Genomic DNA, 23,058 nt, shown 5'->3' with positions numbered 1-23,058 from the left:
AATGCAGATTGTTACTCCATGCCTTGAAATGATAAATATATTTCCACTAATAGTACCATTAATGATCGCATCTTACCCTCTGACACAAAATGAAGTTCCCTCACTGTACTATGTTAGCTCTACCATGATAATTAGTTCGATTTAACCCTCTATTTGCTTTGTACTATATTATACATTACGTCTAAAACAACATTACTTATGGTCAGTTTATTCCACCATCATATTATCCAACAACGCCACAATCTTAAACTCATATGGGGCGGCCGACAGTTTAGTGACCAATAGCGCCGCGCCAACAACCGAGAGGTCGCCGGTTCCAATCCCCGAGCCGACCAGGCGAAAAATCTGCCGATGTGCCCTCGAGCAAGGCACTCAACCCCAATTGTTCCCATAAATCGCTCTAGACAAGAGCGTCTGCCAAATTACCAAAAACGCACATGTAAAAATTCTCTACTTTCTCACCCAACGCACGTCTACGCTCGGTGAGCAAGTTCAGAACACTCTCTCGTCAGATACCCACATGCGTTCCCAGCCATCTCCCAGTCTTTTCATGGCTCCAAAAGCCACACTTTCGCTCTCTCCAGCCCCTCCCCTCGCAACTCTACCTTTTGAGGAGCTGTGAGGAGCTGCTTCTCGTCCCAGCGCGCCTCCAATATTCCGCCGTTACTCAAAGTACTCCAGTCCATTTATTTAAATCAAATAATTCCCACCTAATTAGTTAAAGTTGGTGCACGTTTATAAACCGAATTATTTCGGTCTAATTGTTTAACCAGTATTTTGCACGGTCAAACATCAAACGTTAAATCAAATAATAAACCAAATTGTTTCGACACAACTATTCAAAAGCAGTATTATGCTATTTCAAACACCAAACGTTATATTTCAATATATCAATTCAAACGTTCTAGTTCAGTCACACAATTCATCACTTTAGCTTTATGTTCCCAATTGTTTTTAACGGGTTATATGGTTTAAGCAACCACAAATCCAACAGTTATTCCCAAATTATACCGTTTGGACAGCCACAGACGTCTTAATATACAGGTTTATTATTTTTTAATAACCCCTATTCACTATTTTATTTCGTCTGTGATCATTCGCGCACTCATGCATACAACAACACCCAGTGTCCCCCTGACTCTATCCGTATCTAGCCTTTTGATACGTGTCAGTAGCGTAACACTATCTAAAATTTAAGTGGCCATTGTGATCCTAGCCATATCTTCAGTGGATATGTGCCACAACGTTACACTTTAATCAATTAATCCCTGTATCTCACGGTTCCACCATTTGTGGTCCAGAGACTTCAGTATTTTCCTCAGAACCTAGCCATATCTCTTCTGGATATGTGTCTCAGAAACAATACTCAACTAAAATTTTGGCGCTCCTCTGCCCTTAGCCAATAATTCCCTGTATCTCCAGTTCTCACCCCTGGTGATCCTAGCCTGGGGACTTCAGTATTTTCTCAGAACCTAGCCATATCTCTCCTGGATATGTGTCAGAGAAACAATACTCAACTAAAATTTTTGGCGCTCCTCTGATCCTAGCCATATCTCTTCTGGATATGTGTCAGTAGCCAACGCCCTTAGCCAATAATTCCCTGTGTCATCCAGTTCTCACCCCTGGTGATCCTAGCCTGGAGACTTCAGTACTATTTCCCGATCCTATCCGTACCTAGGCTTCTGGTACGTGCCGGTGAAACAATACTCTACGGTACCAAGGTTTAAACATCACATCTACCAAAGGCTTGCATGTCACAATATTGTGCTTATCTACTCATAATAGTTTCATAATTTAGTTCACTTACATCAGACAGGTGTTTCACAAAATTAATTAGGATAAAGCCAATTTGCAGATCTTTGGTTATTTAACAACAGGTATCTGCTTACCTTTTTAGAAGCCCGGGCAGTTTGTGAAACACACGGTTCGATTAAAGAGTTGACCAAATGGGCCGGACATTTACCCAGCGAAGTCCCTTCTACCAGACCGCGTCGGGGTCACCAATTGTCAATGTCGCGTCAATTCAAATCTGGTATCAGGAACAAAAGAGGTCAACACGACTTCTAAGGTATACTAGTTATTTTAATTAATGCAAAAACCTTCAATGGTAAATATGATGTTTCGTATATACGGGGTCTCTGATATGCCTCGCAGGACATTCCAGACAACTAACACATTGCTCCAGAAACAATACCCAAATACTAGACAGAGGAAGTTTCCCACTTCTCTGCTGGCCAATTAGAGTAAAGACTTGAGCGTGGTTTAAACTATCTCAGCCAATCCGTTGATGCAGGGGGTTGGTCTCATCTCTTCGGCGCCATTTGTTACACACTTAATCCAGGCACAAGATTATCATAACAACCTGTCATAGTGAGAAGAGCCAGCTCTCTTAGACATCATTCCCATGTCAAAGGAAGACTCATAGATCACAATAAACCATTTTAGTCTTGTATTTGAAGACACAATCCTTATCTTCTCTTCACATCAATCACAGCCTTGCCAGGTGTCACAGCCTACATTAGCCCAGTCAAGAATGCATTATTTCTAAGTTAGTCATCCCATCAGTTTAGGAGAATAATAAATCCCCAATAATACTAAGTCTTGCATAGTTTGTTTTGTTTCGGTATGTTACATTGAAAGTGGTTAATATTGCGTTGATTTGATCACAATCCACACAGTAGAGTGCAACGTTGATAGTGTTAACTAAATGGGAAAATCAATCTCGTTCTTCTCTGCTCGCGTTTGTATTTTTTGTGCCCACGGAAGTTCCCCGGTCCCGCGTACGCGCAGTTTAGAGGGGACATTGCCGGTGTGTATGTAAATCCAAAATAAAAGTTACCATATTACCTACTAAAGTAAGGTAATATTGGTACTCAACGTTGCGCTCTACTGTGTGGAATGTGATCAAATCAACGCAATATTAGCCACTCTGCATTTGTCTTCATATTTAACTGTGTTTCCACAGCTCTGCCCACGGCCTCAGTGAAGATAGTCACTCCTCAGGGTCTCCTCTACACTGGAGAGACAGTCACTCTGCAGTGTGACATATCAGACTACACAGACTGGACGTACCGCTGGTTCAGAGACAACAAAGAGCTTCCCCTTCAGAACAGAAACACCATCTCACTCCCACACCAGGCTGGTCAGTACAAGTGTGTTGGGACAAGGAGCGGTCGGCCCCAGAAGTCATATCTCAGCTCAGCTCTCCCCATCATCATCACTGGTGAGCTCACTGTTTGTCTTCAATCTAGACTTTCTAAATTCAGAGCCACTGAGGGTTACCATAAATGTATACACTGTATACACACTTAATATAAATATGCTGTATACACTGTCAATTCTAACTGAATGGAGTCAACATACCATATGTAAAATAGACTTTAATCACAACGTTACAGAAACAGCTGAATTACCAGCCATGTATTAAGATGTTTTGTGCTATGTTTTCACAGCTCTTCCCAAAGCTACACTGACTGTGAAGCCAAACCCTGCACACCCTGGAGAGACAGTTACTCTGACGTGTTCAGTAGGGTCTGACAGTAGCTGGAGCTATCAGTGGTACAAAGACAGGAATTATAATGTAGTATCCCAGTCTGTCAGACACACTATAACAGGAGACACCCTCACCATCAGTAGTGTTGCTGAGTCTGACCAGGGTCTCTACTGGTGTCAGGGAGAGATCTGGTCCAGATCCATATCATCAATCATCAGTGATCCTGTCACTATCACCCTGAATGGTAAAAAAAAAAAAAGAAGAACAGTAGGGAGGCTATATACAGGGGGTACCGGTACAGAGTCAATGTGCAGGGGCACAGTTATATGTAACTGTTTGGCCATTCAACTGCCAATATTTGTCTATGGAGATTCTATTGCTGTGTGCTCGATTTTACACACCTGTCAGCAACGGGTTTGGCTGAAATAGCCAAATCTACTCATTTGAAGGGATGTCCACATACTTTTGTATATATTGTGTATATGTCTAAAATAATAGTTACCGTACTACTTACTGAAGTCAGATCATACTTTGAAAAGATTGGTGCTCTGACTGCATTTGTCTTCATATAACTGTTTCCACAGCTCTACCCACGGCCTCAGTGAAGATAGTCACTCCTCAGGGTCTCCTCTACCCTGGAGAGACAGTCACTCTGCAGTGTGACATATCAGACTATACAGACTGGACGTACAGCTGGTTCAGAGACAACCAACTTCCCATTCAGACCAGAAAAAACTCCATCTCTCTCCCTGACCAGGCTGGTCAGTACAAGTGTTTTGGGACAAGGAGCGGTCGGCCCCAGAAGTCACATCTCAGCTCAGCTCTCCCCATCATCATCACTGGTGAGTTCACTGTTTGTCTTCAATCTAGACTTTCTAAATTCAGAGCCACTGAGGGTTACCATAAATGTATACACTGTATACACACTTAATATAAATATGCTGTATACACTGTCAATTCTAACTGAATGGAGTCAACATACCATATGTAAAATAGACTTGAATCACAACGTTACAGAAACAGCTGAATTACCAGGCATGTATTAAGATGTTTTGTGCTCTGTTTCCTCAGCTCTTCCCAAAGCTACACTGACTGTGAAGCCAAACCCTGCATACACTGGAGAGACAGTTACTCTGACGTGTTCAGTAGGGTCTGACAGTAGCTGGAGCTATCAGTGGTACAAAGACAGGAATGGTAATGTAGTATCCCAGTCTGGCAGACACACTATAACAGGAGACACCCTCATCATCAGTAGAGTTGCTGAGTCTGACCAGGGTCTCTACTGGTGTGAAGGGAACAGAGTGTCTAGACCCACATCTTCACTACCAAGTGATCCTGTCACTCTCACTGTTAAAGGTACATTACTTTGTTCTGTTCTGTCTCTTGTCATACAGATAGATAGACACTGTTGTTGTTGAGTCAATCATGTAGACATTTTCTGTGTGCCTGTAGACTATTCTGCCTCACTGAGTTTTGAACCTTTACCCATCAAGAGGACATATCATGCAGCAGATCAGATCCATGTTTTCCAGATGCATCACACATATTTCTTGATTCCAACAGATAGTCGTCCGACGGCTACACTGAGTTTAGACCAAGCGAATGTATTCACGGGAGACAGTGTGACACTGACCTGTACAGTAGAGTCTTATGGATGGAAGTTTTACTGGTACAGACACAGACCAGACTCTACACCAGTAACCTCAACCTCTGGATACTCCTACACACTCAGCTGGGTCAGTGTCTCTGATGGAGGACAGTACTGGTGCAGAGCTGGGAGAGGAGACCCAGTCTACTATACCCTGTACAGTGACCCAGTCCAGATACATGTTACTGGTGAGTCTAAAACAGTTTTATGATAAATGGCTGATATTCAATATGGATATAAAGTAAACTAGGGTAAAATATTTTGTCTGCTTACTGTATCATAACACTTGTAGCTAACTTGAAGTTATAGTCATGAGTAGAAAATAAATAAATACATTCATAACTGTATATTCAGTTAGTTGTCTGTGTTGTGTCTGTGCAGAGAGACCTGTTGCTGTTCTGACCCTCCAACCCAACTGGACACAGATATTCATTAGAGAGACTGTCACTATGAGATGTGACATACAGGGAGGAGGAGACACTGACTGGGACTACAGATGGTATAAGAATAGTCAGTTAGTGATCCCCTTTAACACAAAGTCTGAGTACAGAATCAGTCCTGTCTACGTGTCTAAAAGTGGTTCATATACCTGTAAGGGTGTAAAGGGAAACAAGTTCTCCAAGACCAGTGATGCTGTACAACTGACTGTGTCTGGTGAGTCTATCTAATCATGTAAACATCTCCATGGATAACAAGAATCATTGATAAGACTGAAAGTTTCAAACCTGTCCTCTGCCTGATCACAGATCAACCCAAGGCTGTCCTGAGTATCTCTCCACAGTGGCTGAACCCTGGAGACTCAGTAACTCTGAGCTGTGAAGTTGACACGACGTCTACAGGCTGGAGGTTCTCCTGGTACAGGACTGTTCCAAATTTAAAAGAGCAGTCCTACTCTTTTCAGCGTCTACCAGAAGCAGGCAATGGGACTACTGAAGACTCCTACACTCTGATCCCTGCTGGTCCTACTCCCACAGGAGGATATGTGTGTAGAGCTGGGAGAGGAGACCCAGTCTATGACACACTCTACAGTGAACCTCAGTTTCTCTGGTCAGGAGGTAACTAACTGCATTGAAATTGTATTGAATCATATTTAAGTTACCCTCATGTGTGTATATAACTATAGGTTTGACTCTGTCTCTCTTTGTTTCAGATCTGCAGCCTTCAGTGTCTCTCAGAATAAGTCCAAACACATCACAACACTTTACATCAATATCTCTCTCATTGAGCTGTGAGGAGAAGGGGAACTCTTCTGGATGGAGACTGATGAGCTACAGAGAGAGAGGAGTGAAGTCAGGGTGTGGCTCTAACTGGGGATCAATAACAGGGTCCACATGTACCATCAGCTACACATTCACATGGTCCAGTGGAGTGTTCTGGTGTGAGTCTGGATCAGGAGAGTACAGTAATGCTGTCAACATCACAGTAAATGGTACATCTATTGTACAACCCTCACTAACATTTCTACATATATATGATAGGATGTTCAATTCTCTAACTGAATGATTGCATCTCATAAATACAAGCTCATAAGATGTTGATGTATTGTGAGGGATGACTCCAGATTTACAGTATTATTTATATATTATGTTACACAGATGGTGATGTGATCCTGGAGAGCCCTGTCCATCCCGTGACTGAAGGAGACTCTCTGACTCTGAGCTGTAAATACCGGAAAGTCAGCTCAAACTTCAAAGCTGATTTCTACAAAGATGGAGTACTCATCAAGAATGAGACCACAGGAGAGATGACCATCCCTACAGTATCCAAGTCAGATGAAGGATTCTATAAGTGTAAATCTGGTCAAGGGGAATCACCAGAGAGCTGGGTGACAGTGAGAGGTGAGAAAACATTTATGATCACAAGTTAGTTACCTTTTTATTATCTGTGTGAAAAACATGTGATTTAAGTGTTGATGTTAATATAGTTTTGGATTTGCACTCCCCTAGAAAATATGATCTCTCAAATAAATTGTCAAAATATGGGCCAGCCTACTTTCTTTTCATGCTCTATACTCTAAACCTATATAACCTCTATCAGAGTCTGTGTTGTTCTCTCTCCAGTCTCTCCAGTCGTAGCTCCTGGATCCTCTACATCAGTCCTAGTAGGAGTGGTTGTGGGTCTGGTTGTTGCTGGTGTTCTACTGGTCATTCTCCTGGTCCTGCTGTGGAGATATCAAAACAGCAAAGGTGAGACTTTTACTATTTCTCATTTAATGGAAAATGTATTATTACTTATCATGTATTATTCCGAAATAGGAGAAGAAAGTTCAGTACATAACACAATGTGTTTGTCATTACAGGTTCCTACTTCAACAGAATATTCTGGTGAGTACACCTGTCTCTCAACTATATTGATACGTACAGTATAACATCTTCTCTGTGCTTCCTATGCTGAGTATCTCTCTCCCTGTAGGCCCCCTCAGCCCCAGAGCACCAACCAGGACCCCCAACAGGACCAAGGATCTACCCAGGGCCAGGCTCCTGATACTGGGTATACACATCAGCAGCATGGTCAGTCTCTCAGCCCAGACCTCTACCACTCTCCTCTCTCTGTAACCTCATACACTGACTCATCAACATCCACTTAGTTTACAACATGTTATCATACTCTATGTTCATAGGCAAGCTGAGGAATAACCAAACTAAGATTTCTCTCTTTTTCGATCTACGATACGATCAATCCCTCAGACAACAATGATAATGGTAGTGTAATGTAATGTTTTCCGTATGAATGTGTAGTGCCCTGCATCTCTTCATTTAATTTGACATGTAGAGTTTGACTAAGTGGAGGTGTTTGTGTATTATGTCTCAGATGCTGCTGGTGCTTCTGCTGCTGGACCAAGTCATGTGACTTACGCCCAGATTCAACTGAACAAGTTGGACAAGAAAAAGAAAGGTGACTCAACTTTGACATATATTGAGAAACAAATGTAGCAGTGTATCTAAGATGAGTTAAAATGTGTACATATATATAAATATATTAATAAATTCTCTGTACTTCTTCCTCCTCCTAAGTAAAGAGAGATTATCCAAAAGAAAATCCTGTCTACTCTGAGGTGAAGACAGGGAAAGCCACAGGTAAGAACCATTCTACAGGTTGGCAGTCATTAAAACCTTAATTCACAATTTCAGAGTTTGGGACTAAGGAGTAGAATAATGTATTTAGCTAATTCCTTCATTTGTTGACTGTAAATGTCCATTGTCAGCAACAGCTGGACCTGTTGATGTGACCTATGCTGAGGTTGACCTCCAAAAGAATGTCAAAGCCAAGAAGAAGAGAGGTAAGACTAGACATCCCTCCCTCCATATTCCCCCTATCAGAACCTCACTCCTCTTTGACCCATATTAAAAGCTGTATTCTCTATGTAAGGGATCATCATAACCTCACACCTCTAACTCTGTATTGTATAATTGTATATTATACTGTATAACTGTAACATAATGCTGATGTTTTATCCTCACCCCCTATAGAAACAGTAACCCCACCTGAGGCAGAACCTGTCTATTCTGTAGTGAAGCCATACACAGCCCCCGGTAAGACTATATCAACAATCTATTGAAAGGGTATGAAACTATATCTAAGTATGACCTAAGAAACTGGTGAGAAAATGTTTATGATCACGTTACCTTTTTATCATCAGTGTGATGAACTATGGATTATAGTGTTGATGTTAACATACGTTTGGATTTGCACTCCCATAGCAAATTATCTCATAAATATTGTCAAAACATTCAGGCCGGCCTATTGGAAACTCTAAATTTCACTATTTTATTTATATTCTCGCTACACCAGAATACTGCAGAAAAAGGAAATGTGAATTATTGTGTGTATTATAATGCATGGAAATGTTTGTAGGGCTTCATACATTTGTAGTTAGGGAAAATCCAGTCTGAAATTCTAAAGTGGAAATTAAAAACTTTAGAAGCCTCTTTTGAACCTTGAATACGCTACACATTTGCATTTCCTGCTGTGCAAGAAATTTCCTGCAACAACAGGGTGATCAAATTAAGATGCTACAACTGCATTATACTTATGGAACTAATGCACTGTTATCAAAGTATACTGTACCTGTTTAAATTATACCTCTAAGAAGCGTTGTGTGGTGACCTGTTACAGGTCCTTGAAGGAGATGGAGGGATACATAACTTTGTGTGGTGATATGTTGCAGGTCCCTGAGGGAGATGGAGGGATAAATAACTTCATGTGGTGATATGTTACAGGTCCTTGAGGGAGATGGAGGGATAAGTAACTTTGTGTGGTGATATGTTACAGGTCCCTGAGGGAGATGGAGGGATAAATCACTTTGTGTGGTGATATGTTACAGGTCCTTGAGGGAGATGGAGTGATAGATAACTTTGTGTGGTGATATGTTACAGGTCCTTGAGGGAGATGGAGGGACACACCATCAGAGGAGGAGCAGGAGAAACTCTGAACATGGATTATGCACATAAAAACACACACACACACACAAACACACACACACACACGAGAACACACACACAATAACTCATTGTACATGAAGGATTTTTATCTAGTTTTTTTATAAAAACACATTATTGTTTAATTGTGTATTACTGTAACAGCTTTTTAAACAATGATATGGTGTACTGATGATGGATCTTATCTGCATCAATTGTATCTGCTTTGTATTGTGTTTTGAATTGTATTATTATATTTTTTTCGTTCGTTTTTTTGTTTTGACATTTTAGTAATTTAGCAGACGCTCTAATCCAGAGTGATTTATAGGAGCAATTAGGGTTAAGTGCCTTGCTCAAAGGCACAGTCCGATTTTTCATTTAATCGGTTCAAGGATTCGAACCAGCAACCTTTTGGTTGCTCCTAAACACTTTGCTACCTGTTGTCCTAGTTTAGTTGATTTGTTTTGCATAAATGGCAGCTTAAAGCTGAATTTCTTATAGATGATCAAACAGAAAAAATATTCTGTTTTCCCCTTTCCACTCAGACCACTCCCAGACATTCCTAGCTAAATTGTTGCTTGACAAATTGCACTTTGCTTAGAACAATTTTTTTGGGGGGCAACATTTTTATTTGAAAACAATCACAGGAAGATACTTAATTGTTACCCAGAAATGATTTGATATTGAGATAAAAATGGCTGCATTGGATCCTTAAAAACAACTAAATAGGATTAAATGTACAAAAAATGTATGGGATCGATCATCCATGGCTTCCATAGCGGCACCATCATGGCAATTTTTTAAAAATGGTTTATGTTGTCAATGTCTGAAATGTATTATCTTTGATTCATTATTTCTGTCATTCGATGATAGATTAACATATTTCTTTATGAATTTTACAGAATATTATCAGTATTATACATGTATTTTCTATTCAACTGTACTTTATGAATATCTATGCATTGTGCTTTTTTAATAAACTTTTGTTTTTTATCCACGAGATGGCATTAGTGCTTTCTTACAGTAAATGGATGTTGTCACTTCACTTTCCTTCACTACTATCTTCATCGTCGGGTGAGGTTGTGTCACTCTGGCGGGAGGTAAGCTTGGCTTATATTGCTTATATACATAGTTTAAGCTTTGTCGGGTAAAGCTTAAACTATGTATTTAGATTGTAGTTAGGTATTGTAGGTAGTTATCGTGGGTTGTGGTATGTAATTATTGTAGGTAAGTATTGTAATCGGCTGAGCCCGGTGAAGCACGAAGCTAGCTAACCCACTACCTGGACTAGCTGGTGGGTAGCTACTGGTAACTATTAGCAACTGTGGATAGTTGTTTCACGCCTGAGAGTACCTGTAATTACGCCAGCTAGCTGCCTACAATAATTACATACAATAATGCCTACCATTCAACTGTTTTTCTAACCACATTGTCTGAAGCGTTAACGTTAGGTAGTAAATAGCTACTGTGCTCGAAATGTAGCTAGCTTGTTGCTACCTGGATAGCTACTAAACAATAGCTGGAACGACCTAGCGAACAGACGTGAACTGGCTGAGTCAATTCAGTGGCTAGCTTTGCACTTGGCTAGCTAACAGTAGCTGCTAGGGGTAAGTTATAACCTACATTTGTGTTTTGTTTTTACATACTGGTAGCTAGAGTCGTTCAAGGGAATTTGGGACATGGGTGACTAGTTAACGTTAGCTTGACTCTCTCTGTGTGTTCGTGCCATGGGAGGACGGGTTTCTTCGTTGGCCAACAAGGCAGAGTTCATCTCAGCCTATGATTACCACTGAAAACACTGCTACTCCTACTGCTCTCTCCTCGTCTGACCATGTGTTCTCGCATACCCAAAGAGCATCTGGTCAGCGGGGTGGTGGCACAGGAATCCTCATCTCTCCCAAGTGGACATTCTCTCTTTTTCCCCTGACCCATCTGTCTATCTCCTCATTTGAATTCCATGCTGTCACAGTCACTAGCCCATTCAAGCTTAACATCCTTGTCATTTATCGCCCTCCAGGTTCTCTTGGAGAGTTCATCAATGAGCTTGACGCCTTGATAAGTTCCTTTCCTGAGGATGGCTCACCCCTCACAGTTCTGGGTGACTTCAACCTCCCTACGTCTACCTTTGACTCATTTCTCTCTGCCTCCTTCTTTCCACTCCTCTCCTCTTTTGACCTCACCCTCTCACCGTCCCCCCCTACTCACAAGGCAGGCAATACGCTTGACCTCATCTTTACTAGATGCTGTTCTTCTACTAATCTCACTGCAACTCCCCTCCATGTCTCCGACCACTACTTTGTATCATTTTCTCTCTCGCTCTCCTCCAACACTACTCACTCTGCCCCTACTCAGATGATAATGCGACGTCGCAACCTTCGCTCTCTCTCTCCCGATACTCTCTCCTCTTCCATCCTATCATCTCTACCCTCTGCTCAATTCTTCTCCCTCCAATCTCCTGATTCTGCCTCCTCAACCCTCCTCTCCTCCCTTTCTGCATCCTTTGACTCTCTATGTCCCCTATCCTCCCGGCCGGCTCGGTCCTCCCCTCCTGCTCCGTGTCTTGACGACTCATTGCGAGCTCACAGAACAGGGCTCCGGGCAGCCGAGCGGAAATGGAGGAAAACTAGACTCCCTGCGGACCTGGCATCACTTCACTCCCACCTCTCTACATTTTCTTCATCTGTTTCTGCTGCTAAAGCCACTTTCTACCACTCTAACTTCCAAGCATCTGCCTCTAACCCTAGGAAGCTCTTTGCCACCTTCCGCTCCCTGCTGAATCCCCCTCCCCCACCCCCCCACCCCCTCCTCCCTCTCTGTGGATGACTTCGTCAACCATTTTGAAAAGAAGGTTGACGACATCCAATCCTCGTTTGCTAAGTCAAATGACACTGCTGGTCCTGCTCACACTGCCCTACCCTATGCTTTGACTTCTTTCTCCCCTCTCTCTCCAGATGAAATCTTGCGACTTGTGACGGCCGGCCGCCCAACAACCTGCCCGCTTGACCCTATCCCCTCCTCTCTTCTCCAGACCATCTCCGGTGACCTTCTCCCTTACCTCACCTCGCTCATCAACTCATCCTTGACCGCTGGCTATGTCCCTTCCGTCTTCAAGAGGGCGAGAGTTGCACCCCTTCTCAAAAAACCAACACTCGATCCCTCTGATGTCAACAACTAAAGACCAGTATCCCTTCTTTCTTTTCTCTCCAAAACTCTTGAGCGTGCCGTCTTTAGCCAACTCTCTTGCTATCTCTCTCAGAATGATCTTCTTGATCCAAACCAGTCAGGTTTCAAGACTGGTCATTCAACTGAGACTTCTCTTCTCTGTGTCACGGAGTCTCTCTGCACTGCTAAAGCTAACTCTCTCTCCTCTGCTCTTGTCCTTCTAGACCTGTCTGCAGCCTTTGATACTGTGAACCATCATATCCTCCTCTCCACCCTTTCCGAGTTGGGCATCTCCGGCGCGGCTCACTCTTGGATTGCGTCCTACCTGACCGGTCGCTCCTACCAAGTGGCGTGGCGAGAATCTGTCTCCGCACCACGTGCTCTCACCACTGGTGTCCCCCAGGGCTCAGTTCTAGGCCCTCTCCTTCTAGGCCTCTCCTATTCTCGCTATACACCAAGTCACTTGGCTCTGTCATATCCTCACATGGCCTCTCCTATCATTGCTATGCAGACGACACACAACTAATCTTCTCCTTTCCCCCTTCTGATAACCAGGTGGCGAATCGCATCTCTGCATGTCTGGCAGACATATCAGTGTGGATGACGGATCACCACCTCAAGCTGAACCTCGGCAAGACGGAGCTGCTCTTCCTCCCGGGGAAAGACTGCCCGTTCCATGATCTCGCCATCACGGTTGACAACTCCGTTGGGTCCTCCTCCCAGAGTGCGAAGAGCCTTGGCGTGACCCTGGACAACACCCTGTCGTTCTCCGTTAACATCAAGGCGGTGACCCGATCCTGTAGGTTCATGCTCTACAACATTCGGAGAGTACGACCCTGCCTTACACAGGAAGCGGCACAGGTTCTAATCCAGGCACTTGTCATCTCACGTCTGGATTACTGCAACTCGCTGTTGGCTGGGCCCCCTGCCTGTGCCATTAAACCCCTACAACTCATCCAGAATGCCGCAGCCCGTCTGGTGTTCAACCTTCCCAAGTTCTCTCACGTCACCCCGCTCCTCCGCACACTCCACTGGCTTCCAGTTGAAGCTAGCATCTGCTACAAGACCATGGTGCTTGCCTACGGGGCTGTAAGGGGAACAGCACCTCCGTACCTTCAGGCTCTGATCAGTCCCTACACCCAAACGAGGACATTGCGTTCATCCACCTCTGGCCTGCTGGCCCCCCTACCTCTGCGGAAGCACAGTTCCCGCTCAGCCCTGTCAAAACTGTTCGCTGCTCTGGCACCCCAATGGTGGAACAAGCTCCCTCACGACGCCAGGACAGCAGAGTCACTCACCACCTTCCGGAGACACTTGAAACACCACCTCTTTAAGGAATACCTGGGATAGGATAAAGTAATCCTTCTACCCCCCCTTACCCCACCCCAAAGAAAGAAAGAAAAAAAACTTAGAAAAAATAACATATTGTAAAGTGGTTATTCCACTGGCTATAAGGTGAATGCACCAATTTGTAAGTCACTCTGGATAAGAGCGTCTGCTAAATGACGTAAATGTAATGTAAAATGTCATCATTGTCAACTCTTTCATACAACCTGCTTTGACCAGCCCTCCCTTCAGCCTAATAAAGTTATTGGGCTCGTCAATGTGTGAGTTAAATCTGTGATCGGTACATCCATTTTGGGACTTTAAAATTAAAGACATTCTCCGGAACTGTGGAAACTACAAAGTACACTACATGACCAAAAGTATGTGGAAACCTGCTAGTTGAACATCAAATTCCAAAATCATGGGCATTAATTGTCACGCCCTGGCTCTGGGGACTCTTAAATGTTGAGCCAGTGTGTGGACTTGTTATGTTTAGTTTTCTATGTTTGTTTTCTAGATCGTTTATATCTATGTTGGCCAGGGTGGTTCCCAATCAGAGACAGCTGTAGCTCGTTGTCTCTGATTGGGGACAATACTTAGGCAGCCTGTGTGCACTAGTTTATGGTGGGATCTTGTTCCGAAAGGTTTGTGTTATTTAACCTAGGACTTCACGTATCGTTTGTTGTTTTTGTTCGTGAGTGTACTTAATAAAGTATGTACGCCTATCACGCTGCGCCTTGGTTCGCTTCATCTCATAACGATCGTGACAGAAGATCCCACCAAGAGAGGACCAAGCAGCATGCCAAATTGGAGAAGTTGGCGATGTCCCAGGTGGGCGAATGGTGGTCTTGGGAGGACATGTTCGTGGGCAGAGGGCCATGGTCAAAAGTTAATGCCCTGGCAAGAGAGGAGAAACGGCGCCAACCGTGCCGACATCGGACAGGCGAGAGGCAACCCCAATAAAACATTTTGGGGGGGCACACGGCGTGGACGACGGGGCTGCTGGAGGCAGCTACAGGGCGCATCGGCGATCTAGGAGAGGAGGCCACCAGGTTTGGGGGGCTGGAAGGGTGGTTGGCGGAGCCTAGAGGTAGAGCAGAGCCAACTCCCCGTACTCAGGCTAGGCAGCGTGAGACTGGGCAGGTTCCGAGTTATTCGGAGCTACGTACTGTGCCGCGAGTGTTCCGCCACAGTCCTGTACGTCCTGTGCTAGCACCACGCACGTGTCGTACTAAGGTGGGCATGCAGCCAGGACGGAGTGTGCCGGCTCAACGCTCGTGGCCTCCAATACCCCTCCTCGGTCCCGGATATCCTGCGCCAGTGCCACGTGCTGTAGTGCCAGTACAAGTGCACAGCCCTGTACGTCCTGTGCTGATGCCTCACACAGAGTGTGTGGAAATAGGCATTCAGCCAGGAAGGGTTGTGTCAGCTCTTCGCTCCAGACCTCCAGTCCGTCTCCACAGTCCAGCCCGGCCTGTTCCTGTCCCTCGCACCAAGCCTGTGGTGCGCGTCACCAGCCCGGTCCGGCCTGTTCCTGTCCCTCACACCAAGCCTGTGGTGCGCGTCGCCAGCCCGGTCCGGCCTGTTCCTGTCCCCCGCACCAAGACTGTGGTGCGCGTCGCCAGCCCGGTCCGGCCTGTTCCTGTCCCCCGCACCAAGCCTATGGTGCGTGTCGTCAGCCCGGTCCGGCCTGTTCCTGCTCCCTGCACCAAGCCAGTGGTGCGCGTCGCCAGCCCGGTCCGGCCTCTTCCTGGCCCTCGCACCAAGCCTGTGGTGCGCGTCGCCAGTCCGGTCCGGCCTGTTCCTGGCCCTCGCACCAAGCCTGTGGTGCGCGTCGCCAGCCCAGTCCGGCCTGTTCCTGTCCCCCGCACCAAGCCTGTGGTGCGCATCGCCAGCCCGGTCCGACCTGTTCCTGTCCCCCGCACCAAGCCTGTGGTGCGCGTCGCCAGCCCGGTCCGGCCTGTTCCTGTTCCCCGCACCAAGCCTGTGGTGCGCGTCGCCAGCACGGTCCGGCCTGTTCCTGCTCCCCGCACCAAGCCTGTGGTGCGCATCGCCAGCCCGGTCCGGCCTGTTCCTGTCCCCCGCACCAAGCCTGTGTTGCGCGTCGCCAGCCCGGTCCGGCCTGTTCCTGTTCCCCGCACCAAGCCTGTGGTGCGCGTCGCCAGCACGGTCCGGCCTGTTCCTGCTCCCCGCACCAAGCCTGTGGTGCGCGTCGCCAGCACGGTCCGGCCTGTTCCTGCTCCCCGCACCAAGCCAGTGGTGCGCGTCGTCAGCCCGGTCCGGCCCGTTCCTGCTCCCCGCACCAAGCCAGTGGTGCGCGTCGTCAGCCCGGTCCGGCCTGTTCTTGCTCCCCGCACCAAGCAAGTGGTGCGCGTCGCCAGCCCGGTCCGGCCTCTTCCTGGCCCTCGCACCAAGCCTGTGGTGCGCGTCGCCAGTCCGGTCCGGCCTGTTCCTGGCCCTCGCACCAAGCCTGTGGTGCGCGTCGCCAGCCCAGTCCGGCCTGTTCCTGTCCCCCGCACCAAGCCTGTGGTGCGCATCGCCAGCCCGGTCCGACCTGTTCCTGTCCCCCGCACCAAGCCTGTGGTGCGCGTCGCCAGCCCGGTCCGGCCTGTTCCTGTTCCCCGCACCAAGCCTGTGGTGCGCGTCGCCAGCACGGTCCGGCCTGTTCCTGCTCCCCGCACCAAGCCTGTGGTGCGCATCGCCAGCCCGGTCCGGCCTGTTCCTGTCCCCCGCACCAAGCCTGTGTTGCGCGTCGCCAGCCCGGTCCGGCCTGTTCCTGTTCCCCGCACCAAGCCTGTGGTGCGCGTCGCCAGCACGGTCCGGCCTGTTCCTGCTCCCCGCACCAAGCCTGTGGTGCGCGTCGCCAGCACGGTCCGGCCTGTTCCTGCTCCCCGCACCAAGCCAGTGGTGCGCGTCGTCAGCCCGGTCCGGCCCGTTCCTGCTCCCCGCACCAAGCCAGTGGTGCGCGTCGTCAGCCCGGTCCGGCCTGTTCTTGCTCCCCGCACCAAGCAAGTGGTGCGCGTCGTCAGCCCGGTCCGGCCCGTTCCTGCTCCCCGCACCAAGCCAGTGGTGCGCGACGTCAGCCCGGTCTGGCCCGTTCCTGCTCCCCGCACCAAGCCAGTGGTGCACGTCGTCAGTCTGGCACGGCCCGTGCCTGTTCCACCGGTGTCCAGTCCAGCTCCGGCCAGCGGGGCCAGACCAGACCAGGGGCGCTACGGGGGGGGGTAGAAAGAGAGTGGTGGTCACGCCTGGAGCCGGATCCGCCTCCGAGGCGGAATGCCCACCCGGCCCCTCCCCTGTTGTGTTTGGTTGGCGCGGTCGCAGTCCGCGCCTTTGGGGGGGGGGTACTGTCACTCCCTGGCTCTGGGGACTCTTAAATGTTGAGCCAGGGTGTGGAGTTTTCTATGTTTGTTTTCTAGATCGTTTATATCTATGTTGGCCAGGGTGGTTCCCAATCAGAGACAGCTGTAGCTCATTGTCTCTGATTGGTGTCCATACTTAGGCAGCCTGTGTGCACTAGTTTATTGTGGGATCTTGTTCCGAAAGGTTTGTGTTATTTAACCTAGGACTTCACGTATCGTTTGTTGTTTTTGTTCGTGAGTGTACTTAATAAAGTATGTACGCCTATCACGCTGCGCCTTGGTCCGTTTCATCTTATAACGATCGTGACATTAATATGGAGTTGGTCCCCCCTTTGCTGCTATAAGAGCCTCCACTCTTCTGGCAAGGCTTTCCACTAGATGTTGAAGCATTGATGCAGAGACTTGTTTCCATTCAGCCACAAGAGCATTAGTGAGGTCGGACACTAATGTTTGTTGATTAGGTCTGACTCGCAGTAGGTGTTCCAATTCATCCCAAAGGTGTTCGAGGGGGTTGATGTCAGTCCTCTGTGCAGGCCAGCAGTGCAGCGGTCTGAGGCACTGCAACCCAGTGCTAGAGGCGTCACTACAGACCCTGGTTCAATTCCAGGCTGTATCACAATCCGGCCGTGATTGGGAGTCCCATAGGGTGGCACACAATTGGCTCAGTGTTGGCCGGGGTAGGCTGTCATTGTAAATAAGAATTTGTTCTTTTCTGACTTGCCTGGTTAAATATCTATTTTTAAATTCTTCCACACCAATTTCGACAAACCATTTCTGTATAGACCTCGCTTTGTGCGGGGGGGCATTGTCATGCTGAAACAGGAAAGGGCATTCTCCAAACTTTTGCCACAAAGTTGGAAGCACAGAATCATCAAGAATGTCATTGTACGCTGTAGCGTTAAGATTTCCCTGACTTGTTGGAAAGGTGGCATCGTTGACAGTGACATGTTGAAAGTCACTCATCTCTTCAGTATGGCCAATCTACTTTCAATGTTTTCTGTGGAGATTGTATGGCTGTGCGCTCAATTTTATACACCTGTCAGCAACGGGTGTGGCTGAAATAGCAGAATCCACTAATTTGAAGGGATGTCCACATACTTTTGTGTATATGTACAGTAGTGTATTATGTAGTATGAGCAGAATTACTGTCTTACCTTAATTACCCAGGAAGTCCCTATTTTGACAGCGACTGTTTTTCTGGAAGCTGTGTTGCGCCATTTTCCCTACATTTCCCCCAAGTGGGCCAGCCCCCTAGCAATTTGAGTTCAACCAATGAGCTTCAGCACCTCGCCATGTGAGTGACAGCTAGCAAGAGACACATCATGCACCCACAGCAGAGTGAGAGAGAGAGCGCAATCTGCACATATATGAAGTAGTATGCAATTTTCAAGGACCACTTTTTGCTTGTGAGCGATACTTTCACAACTACTGGCTAAAAAGTGTACAAAAGTACCAATTAATCTCTATAATGATATATACCCATTGAATCTTGAAGAATATAACTTATAAATGCCTCATGAGCTTAGTTCAACTGCTGTATCCCATCAGCTGAAGACTCATTGAGATTTTCATAATGACTTTTTAGGGAAGGGTCCTTGAAAATGACCGTTTTCTAATGTCATATCCTCTCTGCAGCAGTTCTGAGGAGCTGGTCAGTACTGGTACTGTGTATCACTTCCTCTTTAACAAACCAGGAAAAGTGCTGGGGTGGCAACATTTCAGAGTTTCAACATCATTACTGATAACAAAACTCTATAATTGAATGTCTGGCATTTGATTGGAAAACCCCTGGTAATAAAACAGAATAGAATGTTATAGACTATTATAGAAGAGAAGAGAAGAGAAGAGAAGAGAAGAGAAGAGAAGAGAAGAGAAGAGAAGAGAAGAGAAGAGAAGAGAAGAGAAGAGAAATGTCAAAAGAGAACTCTCCAAACTAGTACTTTAGGTTGATCAGTTATGGTTTAGTTGCAACATCAGGAAATACTAACAGAAATACATATCAAGAACTTGAGACACGTGACGTCCTTTCTCTGATAAAAATAGTGATGTGAAACATTTTATAACCGCCCCCTCATCTAAGAAAGCAAGGGCCTCTCACTATACTTTAACATTAACCTACTGTAGTTCTATATCCAACACACACAAATGTCTTGTGTGTTTTTAAAACTGAAAAGCGATTGCAAAGAGGTCGTTCAAGTAAGCATAGATTTCCATACTTTTTCGTATTGGTCCCCCCAGGGAATCGAACCCACAACCCTATTCCATTACTGTGCTACATTCCACGTGTAACTACCTGACCAGGTCTTGTTCATATTCTCACCATCCTACAGACAAGGTCTTAATTACTAAAGGCATCCCTGTTCCAGTTAGGGGGGTTCTGTGTCTGTGTTAATATCTATGTGGTCAGCCAGTCAGTCAGTCAGTCAGTCAGTCAGTCAGTCAGTCAGTCAGTCAGTCAGTCAGTGAGTCAGTCAGTCAGTCAGTGAGTGAGTGAGTGAGTGAGTGAGTGAGTGAGTGAGTGAGTGAGTGTGTGTGTGTGTGTGTGTCACGGAGACCACCAGACAGGAAGTGACACAATATGTTACATGAAACGTAGAAGGGGGCCTTTGTCAGTAAACTAGGACCCACTTCCTCACAAAAAATACACCTCAGTCAAACTGAACAATGAGCATGCAGGATAACTCATGCAAACCCTTCTGCAGGCATACGATGCCTACATGAAAATACACACACACACACTATTCTGATACCATCAGCCTGATCACCGCAGTAACAGACCCCAAACACGCACTCCTCATTGTCTAACTCTCAAGCTGAGTAAAGGGGTATTTTCAGAGAACGACTATAGATTGTGACTTCCTTTTCAACTAACATACAGGCAGTCTTTTTTAGAACAGCAGCTCTCATCAAAATAAGTCTCTTCTCTCCCTTCTCTACTCTCTCTCTCTTCTCTGTGTGTTTTGGTGAGTCTAGCTAGCTACCAGTCAGTCACAGAGAGATAGGGAGGACGTACAGCCAGAGGAAACAGACACACAGCACCTAACAGAGATGTCTGGTGGTCCCCTCTCCTGCTTCTCCAAACAGGGAATACTCCTACTCTCTATCCTCCACTATGGTTAGTATTGTATGGATTCTTCACTTTCTCCTGTTCATGTTTTGTATCTATTACATGTACTTGCTTGCATAATAAAGTTAGGAAAACTGTTAAACGGTTAACTTCCTTGTTGGTTTGTACATGGTGTGTGTTGATTGGGAAGTGCCTTGTCAGTGATTGGTTTGATATATCAAAACATTTACTTTATTACTGTGTGATAACACCTCTGACTATATTCAGACAAACATATATGGTGTTTTGATAATGCATTTTTTTATGAAACACATTCCGTCTGTGATGGTGTGGTTGGATCAATAGCTTTTGCAGTGCCTCTGGAAAGCAGGAGATCTTACGATCATGTTCTAGATGCATGTCATTCATTAAATTTAAGGTGATACTGGATTGTATCCAACGTTTTTAAGGCGTCCCTTACAAAAATAATTCGCTATCACTTTATTTGGATAGTCCCAAGTAGGTCGTTCGTAGATGGTTTTTAGATGTTCAATAACTGTCAACAACATTTCCACTAACTATCTACTAACCCTAACCCTAGCCCTAACTCTAACTTTAACCCTTATCCTAACCTTAACCTTTACCCTAACCATTATTCTAAACCTAACCTTAACTTAAACTTAGCAAGCAGTTGTTTTTCAACAGATAGTTTGTTGATAGTATGACCATCTGTAGATCATCTACAGTGCATTCGGAAAGTATTCAGACCACCTCCCTTTTTACACATTCTCTTAGGTTACACCCCTATTCTAAAATGGAATCAATAAATACAAATTCTCATCAATCTACATACATTTCCCGTTATAACAATGCGAAAACAGGTTTTTAGAAATTTTTGCAAATGTATAAAAAATGAAAAAACAGATACCTTACAGGACCTCAGACTGGGGCGACGGTTCACCTTCCAACAGGACAACAACCCTAAGTATTCAGAACCTATGCTATGAGAATCGAAATTATATTCAGGTGCATCCTTTTTCCATTGATAATCCATGAGATGTATTTACAACTTGATTGGAGTCCACCTGCGGTAAATTCAATTGATTTGACAGTATTTGGAAAGGCACACACCTGTCTCTATATAAGGTCCCACAGTTGACAGTGCATGTCAGAGCAAAAACCAAGCCATGAGGTCGAAGGAATTGTCGGTAGAGCTCCGAGACAGGATTGTGTCGAGGCACAGATCTGTGGAATGTTACCAAAAAATGTCTGCAGCAATGAAGGTCCCCAAGAACACAGCGGCCTCGATCATTCTTAAATGGAAGAAGTTTGGAACCATCAAGACTCTTCCTAGAGCTGGCCGCCCGGCCAAACTGAGCAATCAGGGGAGAAGGGCCTTGGTCAGTGAGGTGACTGAGAACCCGATGGTCACTCTGACAGAGCTCCAGAGTTATTCTGTGGAGATGGGCGAAACTTCCATAAGGACAACCATCTCTGCAGCATTCTACCAATAAGGCCTTTATGGTAGAGTGGCCAGATGGAAGCCACTCCTCAGTAAAAGGCACAAGACAGCCCGCTTGGAGTTTGCCAAAAGGAACCTAAAGGACTCTCAGACCATGAGAAACAAGATTCTCTGGTCTGATGAAACCAAGATTGAACGTTTTGGCCTGAATGCCAAGCGTCACATCTGGAAGAAACCTGGCACCATCCCTATAGTGAAGCATGGTGGTGTCAGCATCATGCTATGTTGTTTTTCTTCAGCGGCAAGGACTGGGAGATTAGTCAGGATCGAAGGAAAGATGAACGCCGCAAAGTACAAAGAGGTCATTGATGAAAACCTGCTCCAGAGCGCTCAGGACCTCAGACTGGGGCGACGGTTCACCTTCCAACAGGACAACAACCCTAAGCACACAGCCAAGACAACGCAGGAGTGGCTTTGGGACAAGTCTCTGAATGTCCTTGAGTGGCCCAGCCAGAGCCCAGACTTGAACCCGATCGAACATCTCTGGAGAGACCTGAATATAGCTGTGCAGTGACGCTCTCCATCCAACCTGAGGATCTGCAGAGAAGAATGGAGAAACTCCCCAAATACAGGTGTGCCAAGCTTGTACCATCATACCTAAGACGATTTGAGGCTGTAATCGCTGCCAAAGGTGCTTCAACAAAGTACTGAGTAAAGGGTCTGAATACTTATGTAAATGTGATATTTCAGTTTTTATATTTTAATTAATTTGTACACATTTCTAAAAACCTGTTTTTGCTTTGTCATTATGGGGTATTGTGTGTAGATTGATAAGGGAAAAATAACAATTGAACCAATTTTTGAATAAGGCTGTAACGTAACAAAATGTGAAAAAAGTCATGAGGTCTGAATACATTCCGAATGCACTATATATGGAACTATCCAAATAAAGTGTGACCAAACAACTTGTCTGTGGGACAAGAACAACTGTTATTACGTCCTACATATTAAAGTTTGCGTCACTGAAAACTGCATTCTTTTTTTCATAATTAATGAAAGAAGAAATGTTAATAATGAAAGAAGAAAGGTAAATAACACATAATTGATTGTTGCCCATGGAGTGTATGATGCATTTCTGGTG

The 23,058-nt window shown here is 45.7% G+C and overlaps 1 long non-coding RNA gene and 1 pseudogene across 2 annotated transcripts in view; both read left to right on the top strand.

The window, feature by feature from the left end:
- The first annotated feature begins 5,590 nt into the window (after positions 1 to 5,590).
- The window catches only part of LOC311112647 (Fc receptor-like protein 5), a 193,788-nt pseudogene continuing 176,320 nt past the window's right edge, over positions 5,591 to 23,058 (top strand). Inside the window, exons 1-3 of the transcript in view lie at positions 5,591 to 5,795; positions 5,888 to 6,196; positions 6,292 to 6,570. The product of the transcript in view is annotated as an Fc receptor-like protein 5 (transcript). The remainder of the gene's footprint in view (positions 5,796 to 5,887; positions 6,197 to 6,291; positions 6,571 to 23,058) is intronic.
- Positions 7,206 to 7,647, top strand: LOC311113072. The gene is made up of 3 exons (XR_014610956.1): positions 7,206 to 7,327; positions 7,441 to 7,465; positions 7,554 to 7,647. It is a non-coding gene; the product is annotated as an uncharacterized lncRNA (long non-coding RNA).

This window comes from Coregonus lavaretus, assembly GCF_964263955.1.
Source record: "Coregonus lavaretus genome assembly, chromosome: 39".
Lineage (NCBI taxonomy): Eukaryota > Metazoa > Chordata > Actinopteri > Salmoniformes > Salmonidae > Coregonus > Coregonus lavaretus.
The sequence above is the reverse complement of the archived record's forward strand: the minus strand, read 5'-3'. Positions and strand labels throughout refer to the sequence as shown.